At 39.8% G+C, this 14,632-nt stretch overlaps 1 protein-coding gene across 3 annotated transcripts in view; it reads right to left on the bottom strand.

Annotated features, from left to right (window-relative positions):
• LOC133485473 (serine/threonine-protein kinase 32C-like) overlaps positions 1–14,632 on the bottom strand; it is a 98,505-nt gene that overhangs the window by 58,338 nt on the left and 25,535 nt on the right. The gene's annotated exons all lie outside the window — the stretch shown is intronic.

Here is a 14,632-nt window from a genome sequence, read left to right as displayed (position 1 = left end):
TTAGTCTGTCTAAGTTTCATGTCCATGTTGTTTTGTTGAAATTGTCCTTACACAAGTTGGAATGTACCTTAGTTCATCCCTAACCTACGCCAATGTACATTCAACGTAAAATTTGAAGTGTTCAGTTGCCTCAATTCAACCTTTACGGATTACATAACCTGGATGACTGATAATCTACACTGACGTAAAGGGGGAAATAAACTTTTAGCTAGCACGTTTGTATTATTTTTTTTCCCACCAAGTTAAAAATGACTTATGCTATTAAGCTAGTGAGGTGCCGCTCTTTCTCACACTATAGACGGGGATGTCTATGCAAAGCCTACAATTCGACTGGACTGAAAAAAAAAAAACACAAAAAAAAACCAAGTCTTCTTTTTTGCCAAACGTACCAGATTGGCTCTCCTGATACAAATCCCAATTCCAATGAAGTTGGGACGTTGTGGAAAAAATAAATAAAAACAGAATAAAATGATTTGGAAATCCTTTTGAAAACACTACAAAGACAAGATATTTCATGTTGACGATTTTTTTTTTTCAAGTGTTCTCTCATTTTGAATTTGATATCTGCAACACATTCCCAAAAGGTTGGGCAACAAAAGACTGGGAAAGTTGAGCACTGCTCAAAAAAATAATAATTCACAGGTGAGCAGGTTAATTGCAAACAGGTGACTGTCAGGATTGGGTATAAAAAGAGCATTGCTGAAAGACTCAGTTGTTCACAACCAAGGATGGGGCAAGGTTCACCACTTTGTGAATAACTGCGTGATCAATTAGTCCAACATAACGTTTTTCAACGCACTAATGCGAGGAATATAGAGATTTCATCATCTACGGTCCATAATATTATCAAAAGTTTCAGAGAATCAGGAGAAATCTCTGCACGTAAGCGACAAGGCCAAAAACCAACATTGAATGCCCGTGACCTTCGATCCCTCAGGCGGCACTGCATTAAAAATCATCATTGTGTCAACGAGATTGCCACGTGGGGCTCAGGATCACTTCAGAAAACGATTGTCAGATAAAGCTGTTTGTCAGCAAATCGACAAATGCAAGTTAAAACACGACCATGCAAAGCGAAAGCCATATATCAACAACACTAAGAAACACCGCCAGCTTCTCTGGCCCTAAGCTCATCTGAATTAGACTGACGCAAAGTGGAAAACTGTGCTGTGGTCTGACGAGTCCACATTTCAAATTGTCTTTGGAAATCATATATGTTGTGTCCTGTGTGCCAGAGGAAAAGGACCATCTGGGTTATTATCAACACAAAGTTAAAAAGCAAGCATCTGAGGTGGTATGGGGTGTGTGTTAGTGCCCATGGCATGGGTAACTTGCACATCTGTGAAGGCACCGTTAATGCTGAAAGGTACATACAGGGTTTGGAGCAACATATGCTGCCATCCATGCAACATCTTTTTCAGGGACATTCTTGCTTATTTCAGCAAGATAATGCCAAGCCACAGTCTGCATGTTTTATAACAGCGTGGCTTTGTAGTAAAAGAGTTGAAGTACTAGACTGGCCTACCAGCAATACAGACCTGTCTCCCATTGAAAATGTGTGAAGCGCAAAACACGACAACGGAGACGTCGGACTGTGGAGCAACTAAAGTTGTACATCAAGCAAGAATGGGAAAGAACTCCACCTACAACGCTTCAACAATTAGTGTCCTCAGTTCCCAAATGCTTATTGCCCCAGTCCTAGATTTTTGGGAACATGTTGCAGACATCAAATTCAAAATGAGAGAATATTTACAAAAAATAAAAAATAATTATCAGTTTGAACATTAATTATCTTGTCTTTGTAGTGTATTCAATTAAATATGGGTTGAAAGGGATTTGCAAATCTTTATATTCTGTTTTTATTTACGTTTTACACAACATCCCAACTTCTTTGGAATTGGCGTTTGTTGAAAAATCAATGATGTGGGAGGCAATCGAGGCCTTTTCATGTTATAAAAGCCATATACAGTACACTGACTTGACCGAATAGATCACACTGCGGCCCTGAAATGGTCCTGTCAATGAATGGGTTCACAGCAACACAACCGGTGTTTTGTTCTGTTCAGTTTAAGTTTTTCTTGACAGTTGGTCATCGTGAATTCAAACCACTTGCCAGCCTTTCTCATACGGCCTTTCTAGCGTTTGCCGCTAAGACCCCTATCTCCCTAGCCTTGAGACTAGTTGGCAACTTGATGGGGACTCGAGTCTCCGCTGGTTGTAACACGTGCAGAATGTGGTTTGGCATTGGCTTGCGGAAATAAGCAGGGGCATCCATGAAAAAGATGTTGCTTGGATGGCAGCATGTTTCTCCAAAACCTGTATGTACCTTTCAGCATTAATGGTGCCTTCACATATGTGTACGTTACCCATGCCATTGGCACTAACACAGCCCCATACCATCACAGATGCTGGCTTTTGAACTTTGCGTCCATAACAGTCCGGATGGTTCTTTTCCTCTTTGGCCTGGAGGACACGACGTCCACAATTTCCAAAAATAATTTGAAAAGAACACTTTTCCACTTTACATCAGTCCATCTTAGATGAGCTCGGGCCCAGAGAAGCCGGCGACATTTCTGGGTGTTGTTGATCAAAGGCTTTTGCTTTGCATAGTAGAGTTTCAAGTTGCACTTAACGGATGTAGCCTGTTCACCTGTGGGACAGGTGTTTGATAAGCATTTCTCAACTTTCTCAGTCTTTTTTGCCACCTCTCCCAGCTTTTTTGGAACGTGTCGCAGCCATAAAATTCTAAGTTAATGATTATTTGCTAAAAACAATAGTTTATCAGTTCAAACATTAAATATATTGTCTTTGTAGTGTATTCAATTAAATATAGGTTGAACATGATTTGCAAATCATTGTATTCTGTTTTTATTTATGTTTAACACTACGTCCCAACTTCATTGGAATTGGGGTTGTACAATCGTCACCAAAAAGTATGTGGCCATCTCTACTTATGACCACTTTAACCTCTGAAAATATCAGAACGACCACCCCAACAGTTTAGATTTTAGGGACGTTCAGAGTTTTCCTCTTATATAGAATAAGCTTAACATCGCTTAATGTCGTAAAACTGAGCAATCGTCACCAAACTTTATCTTGACATCTCTACTAATGCCCAGGTTCAACCTCTGAAAATATCAGAACAATTGCCCCAATGAGTTGGATTTAATGGTCAAAGTATTTTCCTCATTAGAGGAATGTTAGGCAGACAGAACACGCACACACACACAAACACATTTATTTAAAGAATATACTGTATGAAGGCCTATATCAGTGACATCCGGGTGAATTTGTTGTCACGTTGTCTGGAGAAGACAATCCCGGATATCTTCCTGGTGTGAGCGCAGGCAATATTTTGGTCTCCCAGGGTAGATACATTTAGTTTTGTAGTAGGATAGTTGAGCCGCATGATGAAAGAACAGAGCGTATCCATTCATAAAAGCCAATCAACAAACACAGCCCCCCAAGTACATCCACACAGGAGGTTCAATTACCTTCATGGCTATCCTTCAAGTGTTTATGAAAATTACTTTCAATCATGAGAATACTGCAAATGGCTGTTTTTATTTATGTCACTCACCAGAGAGGTGGTAGGCTAATCAAGTGACGTAAACAAGCTGAAAGTGAGTGAGGCTACACACCAAAAACAGTTGCAGATGATAATGTGGAGTCCCTGTAAACACTAAGTACTGAGGTTAATTGAAAAAGGACTGACAAAAAAAAATAAGAAAATGGCTTTTGACCCCAGATGATTGTAATCATCTTGGACCTCTTTAGAGTCAGTCTTCAAGTCAAGAGAAATTATCTTTAAATGTCACCTGCAGATTGCTGGCTGGTAGCATATTGAAAGGCAACAAACTAATTTAATAATATGTTGGATCTTGTTAAGAAAGAATGTGTAGGGTGTTTCCTTAGATATAGGACAATTTATTTAAGAATTTTGTTAGGGAACTCCTTGTTAAGCATGTGGATCGAAAAACAACAACAGGAATTTGGAGAAACGTCTTCAGTTTTCCCGGGTTTTAGTGGACGCTTTACAAAAGACTATGACGAGACCCTGCAGCATGCAGTGCAACAGCGTTTCATCTATCAAAGAGAACCTGAAAGAACAACATCTTTCGCTGTTAGGTTAGTAAGCTGCTGACACACTAGAGTGATAACGCTGAGTGGGCTCCACAGGCGTTCGCAGTGGGAGCTTGGCTCCTGTGGACGAGCTGCTACTTGCAAGTAACCCATGTATGGCATACGTGCTATTCTGAAATGCGCAGAGTAGACCTTGAAGCACTTGAAAAACCTCCAAGTCTAAATTAAGGGGCTGTTTTCACAACAGTTTTGAACTGTCTGTGAAAATATGTGCATACTGTACAGTATATATACTGTTCTTCCTTGCTCTTGTGTTTTTAATGCCTTTTCAATAAAGCGTACCTTTTCTTCACTGGTGTAGCCATACCAAATTATGTTTTTATACGACTTTGACATGACATTTTCTGCAGGTAAATATGAAGCATTTTTTTTGTTTTCTGTGTGCAAAACCTGAAAAGTGAATTATCGAAACCTTTCAGGCTACCTCCATTGGCTGCCAGAACGGTCCTTCAAATACATACTTTCGATTCAGACCACACCTTCTGCATTTATTCTTTGAAGATGAGCGAAGATGTGTGGCAACTTTGTTTTAATAAACACATTGTTGACAACTTTCACTAATAAGCAAAGTTTTGTGAACAATAAAGATAATTTTGCTGACCCAACACTTGAAGATCAGAAATGGGTGGCTAAATCATCCATTAAACTGATTTTTTTAAAATACATTTTACTGATTAAATAAAAAACTGCAATTGACAGTTGGGACTATTTATTAAATAGAAAAACTAGTACGGTACTTATTTTATCATTCAGTATCATATTTTGACTGTCAATTTCATCTATTAATCATGAATTCTTAGATGTAATTTTTATGAGAAGTTTTTAGGCTCGCCAGACACTGAGCGCCATGGCAGAACACAACTGAAGAGGAAAATCTCTTAGAGTAGGCGACGCACACCAAGCACTGCAATGGAAAATGTGACGCTGTACCAAGGGTTGAAGCTCTACATAAAGGAAGGATCTTCAATTAAAATCTGCAGGGGTCCGGTTGCAAGGGATTTCTCAGGGCATATAAAAAAATAATAATAATAAATAAATAAAAAGGTAATTCTAGTCGTTTCAGGTATTATGTTGAGAGTAATGGGATGGGTATAATTGTAATTGTGTCTCAGTATAATTCTCCAAACCAAGCTTTGGTTTGCTTTGAGAACAAGTCATTAAGAAAACTAAACCACCGGTGTATATTCTGTAAATTAAATTTTTACCCACGACATCACATTGTCCATTATGTGGCCTACAGTTTCACCCTAAGGAGGTTACCGCTAAAATACAATCCCGACAGGATCAATAAACTGGACAAAGTATACAGTTCCCCTGTCAGCTTGAATTGATGCATTGAGCTGAGCGCCAATGCTACCAAGAACTGTGAAGCAGGCAGGGCACCGTCTAATGGGGGCAACCCAATACCTTTGATGTCATTAGAGTGTCAGCGATCCCATTTTTATGATTAAGAGTACCATTGTACCACCTCCTAGTCAATTCTGTGTTTCACAGAGCCAGCTCAAGTACAGTATAACCCAAATGTTTCTGCAAATGCTGTTTTATTTATAACCATAGTTGCTTCAGTTGTACTGCGGAACATGGTTTGCATGTGTGCCACATAACCACTGTCAAAGGTTCGGGGTTTGAATCACGGCTCAGACCTTTCTGTGTAGTGTTTACTCATAAACAGTGAATACAAAAAGTTGATACACCCCATTTCAAATGCTAGATTTTTATGATTAAAAAAAAAAAAAAAAAAAAAAAGTGACCGAGATGAATAAGTTTTTCCAACATTAATGTAACATTACCTGTACACCTCAACTGAAAAAATAAATTGAATCTTTGAGAGGTGAAGTAAATAAAACAAAAACAAAACAAAAACGTGTTTGCACGAATGATGTGGCTGTGTTCAGAAGCTACTAATCTAGGAAAGCCACTATTGAATGGAACGGACATGCTCTCGCCCAATGGCACTGTGACCCCAAACTCCAGACCAAGCGGCATCACTATCGACCCTCCGACCCTCACATCACAAGTCAGTTTCCTTTGCCAACGTTCGTCTGTCCTTCGTTTGTTTTGTTTTTCTCTGTATTTTCTCAGTCGGAAAAGGGTGGCATGCCATCTCCGGGTCGGGGATGAGATCCTGCCCCAAGTGGAGGAGTTCAAGTATCTTGGGGTCTTGTTCACGAGTGAGGGAAGACTGGAACGGGAGCTCGACAGGCGGATCGGTGCAGCGTCTGCAGTGATGCGGACTTTGTATCAGTCCGTTGTGGTGAAGAAGGAGTTAAGCCGATCGATTTACCGGTCGATCTACGTTCCTACCGTCACCTATGGTCACAAGCTGTGGGACGTGACCAAAAGAACAAGATCCCGGATACATGCGGCCGAAATCAGTTTCCTCCGCAGGGTGTCCGGGCTCTCCCTTAGAGATAGGGTGAGAAGCTCGGTCATCTGGGAGGATGTCAGAGTAGAGCCGCTGCTCCTCCACATCAAGAGGAACCAGATGAGGTGGCTGGGGCATCTGATTCGGATCGCTCCCGGACGCCTCCCCGGTGAGGTGTTCCGGGCACTTCCCACTGGGAGGAGACCCCGGGGATGACCCAGGACACGCTGGAGAGACTACGTCTCTCGGCTGGCCTGGGAGCGCCTCGGGATACCCTTGGAAGAGCTGGAGGAAGTTGCTAGGGAAAGGGAAGACTGCGCATCCCTGCTAAATCTACTGCCCCCGTGACCCGACCTCGGATAACCGGTAGAAAATGGATGGATGGATGAAACATTCTCACATAAAGTGATTTGTGCATCTGCAGCATTAGCCATAATTGTAGGCTATACAATAATAATATGGTAGACTATATTATTGTAGGTTACGGTCAGGCCCAGGTCCATATTGGGACTCGGGACAATTCTCATCTTTTTGGCTCTAAACACAACCACAATGGATATGAAATGATGTGATGTAAGTGCAGACCTTCAGCTTCAATTTGAGGGCATTTACATCCAAATCCGGTGAGCAGAGTACAAATTACAACAGTTTGTATATGTACCTCCCACTTTTTAAGGGGACCAAAAGTAATCATGAATCAACCTTTCACTTTCTAATACTTTGTTGCAAATCCCTTGCAGTCAATTTCAGCCTAAAGTCTGGAACGCATAGAGATCAGACACTGGATTTTATCCCTGGTGATGCTTAGCATGGTTCTAGACCTGCTCCAAATGTAAAGTGCCCTGAGCTAACTTCTGATGCAATCATAAAAACCCAGAACAATATGAAACTTTGTTTTTGGGGAAAAAAACATGCCCATTCAGGTATTCAAATTATTTACAAATGGAACATTCACAACTTTTCTGAGTTCTCTGATGAAGAAACTGCTCTCAGGATGAAATTGTTGGGGCCAGAATCATAGCCAAACTCAAGAGGTAACTGGCAAAAACTGTGACAAAAGAAAAATGTTGTTTCCAAGAGATTTTTGGATGTGTTGGGGCAAAAAAATGTGTTCTGTTTTTACTTAAAGCCAATGTTCTAATTATTATTTGACACTAGTTTTTAGGACAATCACAAGCTCTGATTAATAGTACAATATTGTAAATTAAAATCCAATTTCTGAAATAAGTCTTCCACTGGTATATTATGCAATTAATACTAAAATACATACAAATGAATATGCACATATTCAAACCTAAATGGCCCTGTGGCTTATCACATTATTGGGAACTTTCTGGAATGTGTGTGTCTCATTACATCTGGCGTAAAAGTAACACAGCATTTCAGAAAAAGAACATCACACCAACAGTCAAACATGGTGGTGGTAGTTGGATGGTTTGAGGCTGCACTGCCTATTCAGGACCTGGACGACTTGATGTGATTGATGGAACCACAAGTTCTGCTCGTCAACAGAAAATTCTTAAGGAAAATGTTCGGTCATCAGTTTTTATACCTCAAGCTGAAGCGCACTTGAGTTATGCATCTGTCTGAAACACTGTTGCATGATCTTAAAAAGGCCATTCATGATGGGAAAAAAAAGACTAATTGCCAGTTACAGAAAACTCTTGATTTCAGGTGTTGCAGTTGAAGGTGGCAGAACCAGTTATTAAGTTTTAGAGGGCCATTACTTTTTCACAAACGGCCAGGTATCTTTGATTTTTTTTCTTAATAAATAAAATCAACATTTTAAAACTGCATTTTATGTTTCCTTGGGTTATCTTTGTTTTAAATTTGCATTTATTTGACCATCTTAAATATTAAAGTGGGGAAACTATGCAAATACATATTTTTTCACAGCACTGAATAAATACACACACACATATTTATACATAACACTTGGAATTGAACGACTTTTTTATAGATAGAGTCCGTCTCTGCTGTGTGGAAGCGCACAGATTCTCAGCAATAAGCCGCTTCAGTGGGTCTTCTCCGAAAGGGACAGGCGAATAAATCTTAGCTCGATTGTTATGTCTCCGATATGGCAATTTGCCAGTAATGCTGCGTGAAAATGGCCAAAATCAGATCAGAATTGTTAATGCAGAGGAGATTGTGAGCCAGCCATTATATGACTTGAATGCAAACTAACTGTATAGATGAGTCCTGTGGAAGGTGATCAAAATCCCTCCTGGAATTAACACCTTCCTGTTCTGCCGTTTGGGAATGCGCTTTCTAATCCAATGCTATTAACTGCCTTATCAGCCCATTGCTGCATAAAACCAAAGCAGAAACACATGGCCTTGTAAGAATAAAGCCATGTAACAGAAGTTTTCAAGGCATTATTTTAAATTTTTTCAGCAGACACCCACACTGGTGTGTGAGTGTCATGAGTAGCCACAAGGATCATAACACAAACAAGATAAAATGCTGCAGCTATTTTTTCTTAGTGATAACTTAATATTTTATTGCACTACCAAGCCATATTTAATAGCATGGTGTAGACAATCCATTAATTTAAAGGCGCCATATTTTATTTATTTATTATTTATTTGGGATGTAATATTGTCTCTATAATGCCTCGGTAAACGTGAAATATGAATTAAAATCATCCACACATTCCTGACTTCCAGACGTTTTTCTGCCGAGAGGCCTGAAATCAGGTCTTTCGAATTTCTTGAACTTATCTACAGTATGTCACTAGCGAAGATCTCTGTCTACCTCTCCTCTCCCGCGCTGTCAACATAACAAACGTGTGCTTTCACAAGTAGAGCTTCTCCACAGAGGCAACCAATCAGAGGAAAGGGGGCGGTCTTAGCCAAATATGGACAAAGCGGACACAAAACTGAAGTAGCTGTCAGAGGGGCCTTTTCTGGACACTCCTATGACAAAATCAAGGTGTTTTTTTCAAATGAAATTGGCACTTTTATACTGAGTCCATGTTATAAACTCACTCTATGCAGGTATAAATAGCCCTGGATAACGTTAACAGTTTCTACAGTATCACTAACATTTTAACTTTGAAATTCAATTTTCTGCAGGCATTTTCCTGCCACTTTAGAGATGCCATTAAAGGGCTCAAAAAATGAGCACTATGACCTTCCACTGATCTTTAATCTTCAATGTATCCTGAATCCCGAGAATACTCAGCTGCACATGCTTCGGGTGGTGATGAGGGATATCGTGGCTTGAAGTATTTTACATTAGGAGCAGCCTTCATTGAAAGGCAGATCCTGGTTCCTCTCGGAGGTGCTTCTTCTACAGTACAAGACTGAAATTTAACGAGAAAAATCAAGTCTTAAAATGCTGGAAAATCTTAACACACTTCCACCTGGCAATGTATGTTCATTAAAGATGATGGTGTTGTGGTGGTGTTTCCTTAACCAGACATTTTTGCATCAATTTACTCTACCAAAAAACAACCATTCCCATTAGATACCAGGGCAGCGACAAGGGGGGGGGGGGGGGGGGGGGGGGGGTCACGTGGGGGCAGTTAGAGTGATTATTCTGTTCCCTTAAACCACTATTATGACTAAACAGCGATTATCTTTTTTGTCCTGTAAACACCACTGTTGTGTAGTTACTGGGCTCCTTAAAAGAGCACTCATAAATAATCATCAGCACTACAGAGCTAATTATCGTAGGGGTGCTACAGTTTCAGCAATGGATCTCGAGTGATAATTGGACCAAAATGAAGAGATCCACATGAATGGTCTGTGAGAGTAACTAATTTCCAGTGCTGTCAACCCATGAGGGCAGAATACCATGTGGTTATATGATCATTGTGTCTGCATTTATAATCCACAACATGTCTTATACCTTCTGCCTGACAAAATGTAATAATGGCACAAAGGGGGGCGGGGGGAATAAATCACATCATATAGATAATTTTACACTTGAGACTACCTATGTGAGTCCTTGGATGTAAATGTCATGGATACAATGAGCCCCGGCCCTGGAACAATGAGTCACTCCAATTTACCATCACGGAATACAGATACAGTAATCCTTCACGGTCCTGCTATACAGTATTGCAGATATTTATTATAGTTGTTACTTACATCTTTTATACTGGTTGGACAATATTTGTGTTATCAATTGTTCTTGCTCTCTCAATGTGTTTAGGCCTGCCACAATAGCAAATATTTGGGAACAATATAGTTTCCCAAAAACAATCAAGATAAACGATAGTATAGATGATTTTTATGCCACTGATATAATGATATTGGAGCATATTAAAGAATTGTACACATCTTACAAATTCTGCCCTGGTAATCAAACATATGAGCACAACTGTTTAATGTTCTCTCATTTACTAAATAAAGGTAGGGTAGTCAACGTTAACTGTCAACGTAACGTTAACAGTTAGCTCAAACCTCCCCACCCCCACCCCCTGGTCTCTGTCTGGTCTGGTCTCAGTAATTACCACCTGCAATACAGATTTGATCGGATGCAAGGGTGACAGTTTATCACTCCCGTAAAGCCTGAAATATGTTTTGCCGCTTAAAATAGAAGCACCCTGTTTGTCTTGAATCATAACCTCTCTTATTTGGCTATGGTGTAGGTCCGTTTGGGACTGCTTCTGGCTCCGGACGCAGACCACAAGTTAGTGACCTCTGTTTTAAACGATGTTGTTACAATCGAGCGAGCCAGAGAGAGCTGTTTAGCTCCTTAGCACACCAGCTAGTTAGCTCACAAGTGTAATAAATAGTTAACTTTCCCTAAAATGTCTTAGTTGTTTGCAACTACAGAGCCATAGCCGCTCACTGCGTCATGAGCGGCGCGCCGGGTGTTACCACAACAATGAAAATTTATGGAGTCCAGAAAAAAAGTTTTGTCTCCATTGTATTTATGAAACGATAACCTGCCCTACTCTCCTTTTGATTGGCTAGCACCAAGACAGGACTCGTACTTTTAGTGGATAATGATTCACGTGCGCGCTCACACACATAACCCATCTCGGTGGTAAAACTGATTTGCAGCTTTGCTTTTCAATGGGTTTTTGATGCGCAAAATGCAAAATTGTCAGCGTGTAACGGAGGATATGTTCCAAAACACACTTAAAAAAATATCAGTGAATAGGTGAGCTTGCAAATGATAAATCATGAATGTGCGGGCGTCCACAATATTTCTATTTCACGTTTCCATTTCATGTGTGTAGTTGTAAATATTAGTCTTTACACGATCAGGATTTTTGGGCGCGATCACAGAGTTTAAAAAAACGATAATCGATCACAATCCGATCACAAGATGGAGCAATGTGTCTATTTAAATAACTTGTTCATTTACTGTATATACTTGTACTGTATACTGAGTATCTTCAAGAGTATTCTCTATTCAGGTCAGACAGGTCAAACCAACATTACAACATGAAGGAAATAATGTTGCTAACTTACTGTAATTCAAATACTTCACACACACCAAAACCTTAGCGCATGATTCGACAGAACGCTGGCATGTTTACGTACAACCGTTAGTGCTAGCACTAGCTTGCTAGGCTACATAACGTTTGGTTGCCTGCTTGCGAGCCGTATCGTATTAAAGGTACGTGAACATACCTCAAGCAATCCTTGAATTAAAGTCCTCTCACGAGCATCGGTGACCACCAGCACACATTTTTTCCCCATTTTTTTCTTATAACAGACACACTGCGATCCATTGTTGTCGTCGCCATGATAACAAGTGTATCCGGTTGCGTTTGAGTTGACAAGATAAAGCTCAGTGATCGTAAAAGATGGGATGTGGTGGTATTGGATTACAATATTTTATTGCAGTAGGGTTAGGGTTGTCTTACATAGTGCAATCGTGAAAGACCAAATTTGTCGTAGTGTGATCCACGCATTACGTGTTGCCTGTCCCAAACCGCCGTTTTATTAAAATAACTTTATTGGTTGTCAGATATTTACAATACTACGTCACAAGACGCGCAACAAGGCTAAAAATAAACTAGCTTTTGGATTCAAATATACTGTATACGATGGTGACGTGGAGAAACTGTCTTTTGCAGACCCAATCAATGATGTCATTGATCGGATCGGCAAATTATGACAAAGCCAATCAGCATAAAACGCTAATTATCGGCCGATACCGATCAAGCCGATCAGTAAAGTCTAGTAAATATAATCTATAAACTAACAGCAGGTAATGCTTCAACAGGCCACAGGATGGTTAGATTAAAGTACATATGACTGCAACCAGCGGGCTAGTTCTGCCCTCAAAAAGGCTCTGTAACAAAGCAGATGTGTACTGGCCCAGATACATGTAACTTGCATTCATCATATTCCTCACAGGATTTGAGTATGAGCATCAGAAAAACATTTCAAGTTCTCAATTAGGTGGAAGCTCACATTCCAATATCCTTACGATTATGCACCACTTGGCTTTGCCTCAAAGTGGTGTCTTTAAACACATACTGTATATAAAGCAACGTTTTTAACAGGCATCTAATACACAAATTTGCATTCTATCACAATGGGTAGCTCAACGGATCGACTTTACAATTATTAAGTCAGGTTTCAGAGGCTTACGTGAGTCTGATTTAGTAGAGATGCAGTGAGCTGTGTACTTGAACTGGTAAAGGGAACCTCTCGAATGGAGGACAAGAGATTCAACAGAAGCAGGTCAATGTAAAGAGGACTTTAGAGTGGAGCTTTTCATAGGCAACTTGATCAAATAAAAGATTATTAGTTGTGCTTGTGCAAGCCTGCATCTAAAATAATCAAATTTGAAGCTGTGAGTTAGTGAAATATCGTTAGGGTAGGAGGCAAATGTGATTACTGGCTTACAGCATGTAAACATGGGTCTTACAGCAACCTTGTTATTGCATTTTGTGTAGAAGTGCAGTGCTTAATCTGTTTATATTAAATAATCTTTTTTCTTCCACAAATGTAAACTCAAAATCAACGCCCTGGGCAAGCTCAACAAAGAACAAGGATGGAGGTGGGTGGAGCCACAGACTGGCCACTGTCCTTTAGCAGTGATGTGAAGCGCACAGTCACCTTCCTCCAACCTCACTTCATAAGGACAGCCACTACGAAATAGCAATGTTGTTATTTCATTGCAAGTGAAAAAATGTCCATACTTTAATGCCATCTTCTCACTTATTTAACCATTAACAATATTATATTGTTATATATTATTATATTTCCTTCCAAAACTCCTGCACTCATTATTACTGCAACATTTGTCACTGGCCAAGGTGTATTAAGCAAATTTTCATTAGCATATGAATTAGATTTAGGATTACATTTTTGGGAAAACATGCTATTGAAAGTAACTGTAGGTAGTAACAGAAAAATAATGCACATTTGTAATTTCTATAACATTAAGCACCAGCCTTAGATTAATTTATGTTTCAAATTTCTTCCCCCCCAAAAAAAAAATATATATATAAAAATAAAGCTGTCGCTGTTGTTTTAACATTAAATTGTTAACGTATATCCAAGTTCTGACTGCCCTTTAATATGAAATATTTTATCGAAAATTTGATGCGTTCATATTAATTCTCTTCTAATTCATTCATGGAATTATTTGAGGTCTTTATTTGATACAAAATCTACTGCAAGCAATGCGGATACTTGAGAATTAATCCAATGCACATGACGCATGCTCAACTCAGCCAGCACAGCAAACGCTGCTTATCAAGTTTCTTGATCTAAAAACAGAGCCTTACCGTTTGGGTTCGTGTGGATGATTCAGTCCTGGACAAAGTGTTCCGTTGTAATACCACTAATACTAATAATATATGCCTGGAACTGTCTTGGGCCCCCTACTCTTTATCACCTACATTCAATCTCTTGGCAGTATTTTCCGTAAATTCAATGTACACTTTTACTGTTACGCGGATAGCACCTAGCTCTACCTCTCCACCAAACCCACCACCGTTCTTCCCTTAATGAATGCATTTCTGAACTCAAACACTGGTTGTCATCCAACTTTCTAAAACCCCACAGTGATCAGACTGAAATCCTACTCTACTCATCGGTATCAAGTCCATATAAACCCAGCTTGACAATTTTTCCATTACACTTGATAATTCCTCTGTTTCCACCTCCCCCAGGTTAAGTCTCAGTGTCATCCTTGAAAGAACAC

This window comes from Phyllopteryx taeniolatus, chromosome 11 (assembly GCF_024500385.1).
Source record: "Phyllopteryx taeniolatus isolate TA_2022b chromosome 11, UOR_Ptae_1.2, whole genome shotgun sequence".
Classification (NCBI taxonomy): Eukaryota; Metazoa; Chordata; class Actinopteri; order Syngnathiformes; family Syngnathidae; genus Phyllopteryx; species Phyllopteryx taeniolatus.
Note: the sequence above shows the minus strand (reverse complement) of the source record. Positions and strands in the feature narration are given on the sequence as shown.